The 12,997-nt window shown below is 44.5% G+C and overlaps 1 protein-coding gene across 1 annotated transcript in view; it reads right to left on the bottom strand.

The window, feature by feature from the left end:
- LOC117432088 (RIPOR family member 3-like) overlaps positions 1 to 8,760 on the bottom strand; it is a 29,911-nt gene extending 21,151 nt beyond the window's left edge. The window contains exon 1 of the mRNA XM_059003460.1: positions 8,355 to 8,760. The gene's annotated coding sequence lies outside the window, so the exon portion shown is untranslated. The remainder of the gene's footprint in view (positions 1 to 8,354) is intronic.
- Between the last annotated feature and the right edge of the window lie 4,237 nt (positions 8,761 to 12,997).

Here is a 12,997-nt window from a genome sequence, read left to right as displayed (position 1 = left end):
TTTCTCTGCTTGTCACACTGTATGCTTTTGCCATAGTCTACCATCAAAATGTATTAAATAAACAGCCACTTGTGCATTCGATATTTGGTGACACATCCTCAAAAAATGACAAGGTTCAACAGCGACCGTTTGTGATTATTTAATACTCTGAGGTATTTACCGCGCTCTCTGCCATTCCGTTGGCAAAAGAATGACATTCCATATGAATATAGAACAGATTTTTAAAATAACTTGCATTTTCAGTACAGGAAGTGTTAAAGAGCTGGGATAACCCTTTCTGAGCACGGGTATGGCGTTTCTTATCTGGTTTTATTTCAGAGTGTAAGCTGTGCGGCTCTAGAACCATGCAATACAGTGCGCTGTGACCGCACTCCTGAGGATCGCCCTGCTGTTTCACACAGATGTTTAGGAATGTCTTGCGCTCCTCTGGACAGGGACCACCCGGCTGGTGTTCAGAGTTTATTTTCAAGGAAAACATTGGTCAACACAAAGCAGCCAGCCAGGAGAGTTCCCCTCGCTTTCTGACCTAGGGCCCTGTTCTCAGTAATCGAGTGTGATTGTAATTGTGATGAATTCTTTTTTATTGAATTAGTTTCGCTAATGGATGATGAACTGATCTAATTTACAAAGCAGCCCAGGGCGGAGAACGCAGCTGACACAGCCATCAGCACTCATGTAAGCTTACAGCAGTACAAACACGCAGGGTTAATGCACTGGTGAGCGACTGCATGCTTGCTGTAAAATCGATTGATTTAGCAGCTTTATGTTCTTTTTTCTACAGATCCACCCTCAGATTAAAGTCCAGTATATACAGGTAATAAAACCTGTATATGTTTCATTTATTTAGTAATGAGGCTGAGGTACAGTTTTGAAGAAGCACATGCTCTATCAAACATGTCATGAAATCACTAGAGAGAGAGAGCCCTCAGTTTAGCATGTCTTCCAGGTAGTTTCAGGTAGTCTGTTATCGTGTCCTTACACTTCCTTCTACTCCTTCAACTGCAGCAGAGAGTCCTTCTGTTCTGCAAGCTGCTCCTCGAATCACTGACATGCTTCCCTCTGTACATCAGGTTGCCTGCTCTCTCTGTTTTTCATAGCTCTAGCTTGCATTTCTAAGCTTTATAAAATCAGTGAAAGAAAACATATCCGTGCTAATAAATAAGCACATATAGTATAGCAGCTCTGTGTTTGATCCTGGCACCAAGAAAGACACACACTTGTAAAAGCTCTGAGGATATTTGACTTGCTCTTATTATTTCTTATAATATATCTCCTTTCCATAAAAGCGATTGTCCCTGGAGGAGGTTAGTCATGAATGAACTTTAACATTCATCCCCCAGGGAGAGCTTAAACCCCTTGGAGCACTGCCATGAATGATGCTGGCTACAAACTATTGCATTCCCTGATGTTCAGCTGACAGGAAAATGAAACAGGGATTTCACTCGGCGCTCAAATGAAAAGTGAGTCTGGAAAAGGGTTTCTTTCTTCTTTAAAAACTACAACTGAAAAGAAAGAGAAAGAAAGAAATGACCACTCGTCCCTTTGATGTAAAGAGATTAGCAGGGCTGGCAGAGAACACAGACAGGATGAATCTTGTGATGTGCTGCATGCATTTACTGTGTTAACATGGACAGGGATTGAGAATTCACATTTACTGTGTTAACATGGACAGGGATTGAGAATTCACATTTACTGTGTTAACATGGACAGGGATTGAGAATTCACATTTACTGTGTTAACAGGGACAGGGATTGAGAATTCACATTTACTGTTTTAACAGGGGCAGGGATTGAGAATTCACATTTACTGTGTTAACAGGGACAGGGATTGAGAATTCACATTTACTGTGCTAACATGGACAGGGATTGAGAATTCACATTTACTGTGTTAACAGGGGCAGGGATTGAGAATTCACATTTACTGTGTTAACATGGACAAGGATTGAGAATTCACATTTACTGTGCTAACATGGACAGGGATTGAGAATTCACATTTACTGTGTTAACATGGACAAGGATTGAGAATTCACATTTACTGTGTTAACATGGACAGGGATTGAGAATTCACATTTACTGTGTTAACATGGACAGGGATTGAGAATTCACATTTACTGTGTTAACAGGGACAGGGATTGATTATTAACCCAGATGTATTAATACAGAGTTTAACATTGGCGTGTGGTATTTAGACCTGCCAGTGTGCAGATCACAGGCTCCTTGATGTGATATTGAATTCTTTCCCCAGATCTCCTTTAATACATTCTCAATATTGGGGCTGTAAGTCCTTCACACCTCCACTGACGTGCCACGTGTGCTGTCTTAAATATTCCCATGAAGAACCGCAGCTTGTTTTAGTGTCTGACTCACCATCTTGGTGACCCTTTTTTATAAGGAGTATTTATGGGTTACTGGCGTTGTAAACTGGACTCTCTAAAAAAATATACAATGCAAAGTATCCGGCTGCTCGTATAACATTGTTGGAATGCTTCACATTTTGGTTCTGCTTAATTTATTCTGCTTTCTTTACTTTGGAAAGTGTTCAGAAAATATGTACCGTTCTTAATCTGTTCTCCCAGGCGTCCTTATATAATGGAAGCGAAGATTCCGGATTTACCTTGTTAAATATACAGACTGATTGGCATGAAAACAGATCCTTCTTTTGATTAGTTTCAGATACAATGTGACTCTTCTGAATTGTTAATCATTGTGTATTTGTTTAAGATTTGTTCTGATTGCGGTCACCTACGCTAAAGAAACAACTGTACCGCTGAGACCTGTCAGTATAATCACTTCTCATAACCTCCCCCTGCTGAAGGGAGGGGGGGCAGTCTGGAAGCCACAGATAAAAGAATTGTTAAAAAAGAAAGACACTGAAACTAACAATGAAAGTGTGGGGGGTTTGTTTTTCTGGTACACCTTCATCATTGCATCATTGTTACAAAGTGGATCTGATAGGAGAACGTTCTGCTGCTCTAATGTAATAACATGCAGAACGAGGGCATCATTGTTACAAAGTGGATCTGATAGGAGAACGTTCTGCTGCTCTAATGTAATAACATGCAGAACGAGGGCATCATTGTTACAAAGTGGATCTGATAGGAGAACGTTCTGCTGCTCTAATGTAATAACATGCAGAACGAGGGCATCATTGTTACAAAGTGAATTTGAAAGAAGTCAAAATCAATGAGCTTCCAACATTTCAGAATAATCTACAAGTTATGTGATTTTACATCTGACGATTTGCATCCCATGTGGCAGGATTAGAATACTTCACACTCTTCGAATTGTTCCTTTGATTCTTATGTCTGATTCCTGGTCTCTGTATCGATTCTTATGTCTGATTCCTGGTCTCTGTATCGATTTTTATGTCTGATTCCTGGTCTCTGTATCGATTCTTATGTCTGATTCCTGGTCTCTGTATCGATTCTTATGTCTGATTCCTGGTCTCTGTATCGATTCTTATGTCTGATTCCTGGTCTCTGTATTGATTTTTATGTCTGATTCCTGGTATTTGTATTGATTATACTTTCCAAGCATTTCCTGTTGTGAGTGTTTGCCGTGCATAATGAGATACAAGGTATCAGGGCCAAAGCATCCAGAGAGGAACATTGTGCTTCGCTGTCTTGTAGAAAAGGGCAAGGCATTTTTATACACCCCAGTGTAAAAACATAGAACACAATTGGGTGGGCTGTAGTATTTTTGGCAGAGGTATACAATGCTCTGCTATTTTCATTACGATCTACAAGACATTACCATGAAAGTGAGATTGTTTTGCTTATTCATTTCACTAAGCATCTTGTTTCCAAGGGATTCCTGGACAAACGGAACCCGCGCTGCTAGCAAACACTGACCCTCATACACAGGTAATACTGCTTTCAAAGACGTAGCTTTTTTCTTTTATTTAAATCCTGACTCCCGCTGACACGACAGCTGTGGCATCAAAGGCCCTCGTGATCATTACATTGCAAATCACGGCATGCCATTATGTGTGGCTGCCAGTTCTCCTGGTTCATGAACTTAGAAAAGAATGAATCCCATTTTAATGCAAAATCAGATTCCGTCAAGAATGCTACTGATATGGTGCCACATGACAAATAATTCTGCACGACATGAAGTTCATCGGACCTGCACTTTACTGTTATTTGAAGACAGTGTTTGTTTTTATTACATACTTCTAGGGGGGTCCTAGTTTAGCGGCAAGCAGCGTTTCATCTGAGAGTAAAACAGAACTCAAAGCAGCAGCCAAAGCATTGTTTGTGATGGCACTGCACACTGAATCAAAAGGACTTGCAGCCAGATATCCATGGCTAAAATCAATTAAAACATATCAAATAAAATAAATGAGCACGTCACTTATCAAATCTTACATACTCTTACGTTTTTCTACGAACAAATTTCAATACCCTAAGATGGGCAAACTAGGAGCGATTTAGCAAAAAAGACGATAAATACTTTCTAAACACTCAATGCCTCCTGCTTAATGTTCTGCAATATAAAAACATGCTTGAGGTGTGAAATAGCCCTCAAGAGGTCTGACACTGAAAGACGCGAACAGCAGAGAGTTCATTCAGAACTTCAGCTGCTCGGAGCTAATGTGTTTTTCTTTTAAATCACATCTGTGGCACTTTAAGCTTACCTCCGACAGCCCAGCTGCAAAAGGTTACCCAGCTTCATTAAGTAAAACGATTGTATAATCTCTGAAGACCGGGTAACTCGTAGCTGTCAAGCATCCAGAGAATGAATGACACATTTTAACTTGTGTTTCCTGCCCTTAGAGGCGATTCCAGGGAAAAGCCTGCAGCTCTCTGCAACGTCTCTGCTGTGCTCAATTGTTTTTTAATAGTTCATTTCTTCAGTGTTGCTTTGTGAAGTTTCTGTAAGTATGTTGAAGTATCCTAAGCTGCTGCACATGTTCAGATAACAGCTTTGCTACAGAATTTGAAATGCTTTAAAGCAACCAAGCTCCAGGGATATGAACTGAACAGTTATAAGCTGCAGAGCCTGCTTTTTCAAAGCTTACCGTAAACTCCTTGACGGTACTAATAATAACGCGGGTGTGTTGTGTGCGTGCCCTTTTCCCAGCATCTAGAGAATGCCTGTGTGTTTTACTGCATGCATATACAAGGGTGAACGTGTACAGTACTTGGGTCACACTGTTCTGTGGTGTTTTGATAGGGTAGTGCTTTACATGAGAGGTGCAGATTATACCATGGCTGGAACTCAAAGCCCCCCCAGTCATGCACATAGGCAGGGGGCAGGTTTTATTTGCATTTGTGGCGCTTCTTCGTATTTTGATTATTTAGTTCAGTTTCAACTGCCTTGAAATGAGAACCCCGTCCTCACACTACTCTTTTACCAAAATAGTTTACCACAAAAAAAAAAGATCCCATGTTTTCCATTGCCATGGCAACGCCTTGCTGAGCCCTGCGCTTGCTATCTTATAAACACAAACAGCTTTTCTGTGTGCTCTGCTGCAGCACATGTTAGGTCAAGATAGACGTTTCAGCCCTGCCATGCAGGGATCATGAACAGGATGTGTGTGGTCTTCTTTACTTGTCATTGCTCCTTGATCACTCATCAGTCATATAGCATTCGGTACGTGCTGAGTATTCTCAATCCCTATTCACACGGGCATTCTGTGAACGAACGCACACTGGACTGTGACTTTGAGGGTCTTCTGTTTCTCACAAGTGTTTCAAGTGTTGGTCGAGCTCTGCTGTGGTCATCTCCTCTTCTCAATACCTTGATAGTTTCTAGGCTGACTCTCCAGCTCTGCACTCCCTGGTTTCTCTCTCTGACTCTCCAGCTCTGCACTCCCTGGTTTCTCTCTCTCTCTCCAGCTCTGCACTCCCTGGTTTCTCTCTCTGACTCTCCAGCTCTGCACTCCCTGGTTTCTCTCGCTCTCTCTCTCCAGCTCTGCACTCCCTGGTTTTCTAATCACTCAGCCTCTCTCTGACTCTCCAGCTCTGCACTCCCTGGTTTCTCTCTCTGACTCTCCAGCTCTGCACTCCCTGGTTTTCTAATCACTCAGCCTCTCTCTGACTCTCCAGCTCTGCACTCCCTGGTTTCTCTCTCTGACTCTCCAGCTCTGCACTCCCTGGTTTTCTAATCACTCAGCCTCTCTCTGACTCTCCAGCTCTGCACTCCCTGGTTTTCTAATCACTCAGCCTCTCTCTGACTCTCCAGCTCTGTCCCGACTCCTGTTTTAGCTCCCATCGGAATTCAGCTCCATGGAACCCGACTCCTCTCTCTGGTCCCATTTGTGTCCAAGAAGATTAACAGATGCTGCCCGAGCGTCGGGTTTCTGTGCCTCTCAGGCTGCTCTGTGTGGACTCTTACTCTCACATGGAGAGCCTCGTGCAGCTTTGTTTTTAGCAGCTTGTTGCTTGACTCAGTCATGTTGACCAGTCAGACAGTTTTTCAGTGCTGGGGCATTTGAGCAATGCAGTGGATAGCTATGGGACTAATCCCTGTGAATAATACGGATATGCATTCATGTAAGACTCATTTTGAATAAATATTCTTAACATTATTAGGCGTTTATCGTAACAGAAGTGAACTCAGCCACACTCTGCCTGGTTCTGATTGAGTTAAAATCCACAGACCCTTGGCACTTGCCTTGAATGGCCCTGTTACGGATTCAGTGCAGTTTGGTAATCCCCAGTTCCATCAGACATCCTGTTTATAATCTACACTCAGTAACAGTTGTTTCATGGGGGCAAAATAAAATGTGATCATTCTGCATTCATGTTAAACTTGAAGTCGCTGTTGCTGTAGTTTTTCTTTTTGTAATTGCGACCCTATCTGTGGTTCATGTGCCAGTACCGTGCTGTGGTATTCACACTAGGGCTTTAGGACAGCGCTAGCAGGGATCTGTATTTAGGAATAAGTGTTTCACTTGCTGGAACCCATGGATTTTCCACAGGCACTTCTCAAGTGAAGAATGCTTCCCCTGACCCTAATCCCGGTGGCCTTCCATGTTGGATTTGAGGGAGAGGCCACCTGGGCTCAGCAGGGTTATCAGAGGGGCAAGGGGGTCTGCTAAACACATCCGAGCTACAGAGACCCATCCAGACCAGGAGACAGAACACACAGGGCTCCTGGGCACCAGCCTGGTTATTACATGAACATGCAGGTTATCACCTCTACTGTGGGAGGGATCCGTGGAACGAAATGGGAAGAGCTTACAGTCCTGAGCAGAACATTAGAATCAAAGGCAACCAGCACAACCTTAAAGGGTATGAAACACTGCAAATCCCTTTCCTGCACATTCACAGCCTCAAGGACCAGCAGTACACCTGCAGAATCGTTTCACTGTGCACAGCGCATTGATCAAATAGAAGCTATTTAAATGACTGGTTAAATGGAAATGGAACATTGCTCGTTGCTTGGTAACAGTACATTACACCACCATGCTTATTTATTGCTAGTTGTGCAGCTGAAGGGTGTTTTTTTTCTCCTTTCTGCAAGAAATGACACTGAGGATAAAGACAAAAACAAGCTTTGACAAAAGCCAGAATCACAGGAGTGTAGGAAGGAAGGTAGACACCAGGCAAGAGGGAGCAACACTTTAAACATCCCGAGCAAACATTTCCTAACACTTTACAGAACTGTGGTAGAAGCGAGGTTTCCCTGCTGAAAACCAGTGAACATTTACTCAAGACCCTATATGATTAAAACCATGTGCATCTGAGTGAGACATCCATGACTTGTTCATCAATTATATAAACACATGAGTTACTGTAGATACAGTGTTGGAATAAAGACTCCAGGGTTGCTGTGTCCTGATCATTCTGAGGTGATCGCAGTCAGAGCTTTGAGCCTGTCTGCATTCTGTCTACAGAGTTATGTCCTGAACATCATTAGACAGTAATTAATAATAGTACCGGGCTATAGCAATACAACCCTTAGAATCACCTCTTTATTACTGTGTCCTCCGAGTCACGTCATTACAATGCTATTGTTCCTTGTTAATAATCTTCAGAGCCTCTCATTACACACGGTTAGATCTGTATAAATTCATCTTTAAATATATTTTAGTTAAAAAAAAGTAGCATTATTTACTGGTGCTGCTCTCATCTAGCATTTAGATGAATCCTAAAAAACTAACCGTGAACAAAACGTCTCACATTACAAGACAATGAGAACTAAATAATATACCCAACAGTGCACATGAGTAGAGCACCTCACATGACACCCAGTGAAGTCTCCGCAGAGTAACAGCACAGCACATGGAGACAGTGAAGGCAGATGGGACTATGCTGTCAGATAAGTCTAGAAAGCAGACAGTCCCAGCAATCAGTCTTGTATACTTTCTCAATTTTCACAGCAGAAATGAAGGTATTTGCAGCTTACCTCTTTAAAATGCTTCTCCCTTTGTTTTCCCTCCCTAGTTGCCCAGGATCTTGCATGGAAGCGCCCCTCTGCTGGGCTACATCTCCCACAGAGCCGTGTTTATGACTGCAGGGCAGAGCAGAAGAGTGTGCATTGCTGATAGCAGCATATCTCACGACTGGAGCTCTGTGATGTCAAAAAGAAAGACAGTTCCAAGAAACAAGCAAGAGGCTGGACACAACAAACTAGAGCCTCCTCATGTTCCAGCACCTCGCTAACTAACAAGAGAGGGTACCTCCCCCCTACACACACACACACACACACACAACAAACTAGAGCCTCCTCATGTTCCAGCACCTCGCTAACTAACAAGAGAGGGTACCTCCCCCCTACACACACACACACACACACACACACACACACACACACACACAGACACACACACACACACACACACAAACACACACAACAAGCTAGAGCCTCCTCATGTTCCAGCACCTCGCTAACTAACAAGAGAGGATACCTCCCCCCTACACGCACACGCACACACACAGCTCCCTGCCCGGCCCTATAGGACTGGGAAAGCCCTACTCTTTAATTAAAAGGGCATGGTCTGTTTGAATCCCCCCCTTGAACTCTGTGCTGTTACTCAAAAGGCATCTGATCCTCGGCATGTATTTCTAAATGTTTACTTGTGCTGCTAGAAATGCTTTTTGTCAAATGAATCACAAGCAGATTCCTGCCTAACGGAGGGGGGCGGGGGGTAGTTTACGTGTTTCATCGTTTCTTTTGCTTTTCTGTGCCATGGCTTGTCCACCTCTTCATCTTTACAGCCCAGAATAGAAGTGCTTCTGACTCATCAGACCTGGAGACGTGTTCCACATCCTCGTGTGTCAGAACAAGCCATGAATGTGCACCCCTCCCCCAGGCAAACACAAACAAAACCAGCGCAATGAAACAAGGATGCTGAGACCACACGCACACACCCTGACACGCACACCCTGACACGCACACTGACATGCACACACACATGCTGACACTCACACTGACATGCACACCCTGACACGCACACTGACATGCACACAAACGCACACACACACGCTGACACGCACACTGACACGCACACACACGCTGACACGCACTGACGTGCACACACTGACACGCATGCACACACGCACACACACACTGACACGCAGACATGCACGCACGCACACACACACACACTGACACGCACACACTGACACGCACGCACACACGCACACACACACTGACACACACACATGCACGCACACCCTGGCACGCATACGCACACTGACACGCTCACACACACACGCACACACATGAACGCACACCCTGGCACGCACGGTCACACACACACACTGACACGCACACACACACACACTGACACGCACACACGGACACGCACACGCACACACTGTTCAGGAATATCAACCCCCTGTGGCTGCTGGTTTTCTTTCCAGCTGAGCTCTCAATTGCAGATTTCAAGTTAGATTTAACATTTTATAAGTAACTTGAACCCTGGAACTGCTTAAGAGGTGAAAACAATTAAAAAGGCCTAATTAAGCAAATGATTAGTTCAGTTAAGGGTTTAGTTAAGTAAGTGAGTGCTCAGCTGGAATGAAAAGCAGCAGGCACAGGGTCCCCAGGACCGGGTTTGAGAAGCCCTGCTCTAGATCCTTTTTAAGGATGTTCGTTCGTCTTTAAGTAGCAGCACCGCTTTCCACATGATTATACATTTGGTCAAGCAGTTTCTGACACACCGATTCCCCAGTAGCATGGCAGGCACAGAACCCTGTGTCTAGATCTCCCTCTGGTGGATGTAACGTGACATTTCAGTTCAGTGACAGGAGGTGTATCATACGATATCCTACAATTTCAGATTACTATCAAAAAAGACACATAGCGTGTACATATAGAGTATATGATATCCCCTTCGGTCACTGAGTGCACAGCTTGACCATGCTTTTTATATTAATAATAATAATAATAATAATAATAATAATAATAATAATAATAATAATAATAATAATAATAATAATAATAATAATAACTTTATTTTTGTACAGCACAGCCGGACCATGCTTACATATATATATATATATATATATATATATATATATATATATATATATATATATATATATATATATATATGTAATAATTGAATGATTGCCCCTGGGTCACCTCAACATGGCTCTCCCAGTGACAGTACCTAGGACCCTCCTGTCCTCTCACTGCACTGTACAGACTAACAGAAATGCTTTGGTATAACTGAGACAGGAAGCCTGTGCATTCTCTTCCTAACCTGTCTGCAGTTATTCAATGCAGCTCTCCCATACTGCAGAAATGCAGCTGTGATTTCTGTCACTGTGGTGCCCCTTGTCCTTCCCTCCCTGAAACATGTTTAAAGATCAGCACATACAGTATGAGCCGGAGGCGGATCCGACACAAGCCTGTCCACAAACTAAAATACCGTGGCAGCTGCTTTCCAAAACCAGCATCTGTGGAAACTGGGAGAAGAGCAACAGGAATAAAAAGGCAAGTCATTTCGAAGGGAGTTTTTAATCAATAGGACCCGTGCTATTGCATTGGTGTCTGATCGTCACACAGAGAGGAACAAGCCCAGTGCTCTGTGTTCAGTGTGCTTGTGGGTGATGGGGTTCTCTCGCTGTCTCAGTGAAGCACATGGACATGTGTTCAGTGTGCTTGTGGGTGATGGGGTTCTCTCGCTGCCTCAGTGAAGCACATGGACATGTGTTCAGTGTGCTTGTGGGTGATGGGGTTCTCTCGCTGTCTCAGTGAAGCACATGGACATGTGTTCAGTGTGCTTGTGGGTGATGGTGTTCTCTCGCTGCCTCAGTGAAGCACATGGACATGTGTTCAGTGTGCTTGTGGGTGATGGGGTTCTCTCGCTGTCTCAGTGAAGCACATGGACATGTGTTCAGTGTGCTTGTGGGTGATGGGGTTCTCTCGCTGCCTCAGTGAAGCACATGGACATGTGTTCAGTGTGCTTGTGGGTGATGGGGTTCTCTCGCTGTCTCAGTGAAGCACATGGACATGTGTTCAGTGTGCTTGTGGGTGATGGGGTTCTCTCGCTGCCTCAGTGAAGCACATGGACATGTGTTCAGTGTGCTTGTGGGTGATGGGGTTCTCTCGCTGTCTCAGTGAAGCACATGGACATGTGTTCAGTGTGTCTCCTTCACGTTATTCTGCATGCGATCCTCCTCTCACAGACTGTCCTCAGAATCGCTGCTCAGCTGCAAGGGAGCTGAGCTGCTGTGACTCACAAACAGCTGGTACCTGTCAAGGTGTGTGCCAGGTTCCTCAGGGCGGGCTATCAGAAGCACCAAGGTGCACCGGCACTCCGCATACCCTTGAAAAGCAGCCCCTGGCAGGTTACCATGGTTACCTGGTTAGAAACTTCAATTAAATCCCCTTTTACCAGACCTTTTTTTTCCAGGATGAATCCATGTCATTATTTTCACCTGCAGTCATAGCTGGAGAATGAATCTGTGGAGCAGATGAAGTTTTGCTTTCCCCACAAATACATATTTATTTTTCCAAAGAAATCTGAATCCAGATGCGATGAATTCCCTTCCTGCGGGTTGGAAAGGCAGAAGGATGTGTGCATGGGCCCTCACAGCATCCAGAAGGAAGAGAGAAGTGGAGCTTGAGAAGAGAGAGAGAGAGAGAGAGAGAGAGAGAGAGAGAGAGAGAGAGAGAGAGAGAGAGAGAGAGAGAGAGAGAGAGAGAGAGAGAGAGAGAAGAGGACAGCGAGAGAGAGAGAGAGAGAGAGAGACAGACAGAGAGAGAGAGAAGAGGACAGCGAGAGAGAGAGGAGAGAGAGAGAGTGAGAGAGAGAGAGAGAGAGAGAGAGAGAGAGAGAGAGACAGAGAGACAGAGGAGGCCTGCTGCTGGCTGTGGAGATGGGACTGGGCTCGTGGCCAAAAGACAAGGGAAAAGTGCTGCAGTGAGGACTATGAAGAAAGCCAACAAGCCTCGCAGTGCTGGCTTAGGTGTGTGCTTAACAGCTGCCAATTAAGTGTAATGCATTCTGTGCATCACAAGCAGCCTGGGGAGACTGCAGGACGTGGTGAGCCTGATATGGGATGCACAACTTCACTGCAATGTGCATTCTTTACATAGGCTGTGGAAATCTGTTTGCTGAGACCCTGCGTTAAGTAGCACGGATTTGAAACGAGTGGCTCCCTTGAGTTCTACTGACCCCCGTATTTCAGGGGGGTGCTCTGCTCCCAGATCCTACAGTGCTACAGTGTGATGGGTCTGTATCAGGGAGCAGCTGCAGGAGTGCACAGGATCCACTGATAGAATGGCATCATCACAGCGGTCTCATATCCTCTGTTCATATTCCAGTGGTATCTGAATGGGGGGAATCAATGTGCTGATGTGCTGCAGCAGCATGGTGCCGCAGTGTGGGCAGTGTAATATCTGGTTTGAAATGCCTTGCCATTGCTGGTCCTGGTGTTTCACTACACTGCTGTTCCAATGGGATCCGATGGGACTCCTCCTCCTTTTGAGACGAGGCATTGAGGATCTGTTTGAGAGCGCCAGTGCATATACAGCACAGCGCGGGGCCGATGCTCCACACCTGCATCGGTTCACACCCTGCAATAGGAAGTTAG

The sequence above is a fragment of the Acipenser ruthenus genome, chromosome 29 (genome assembly GCF_902713425.1).
Source record: "Acipenser ruthenus chromosome 29, fAciRut3.2 maternal haplotype, whole genome shotgun sequence".
Lineage (NCBI taxonomy): Eukaryota > Metazoa > Chordata > Actinopteri > Acipenseriformes > Acipenseridae > Acipenser > Acipenser ruthenus.
The sequence above is the reverse complement of the archived record's forward strand: the minus strand, read 5'-3'. Positions and strand labels throughout refer to the sequence as shown.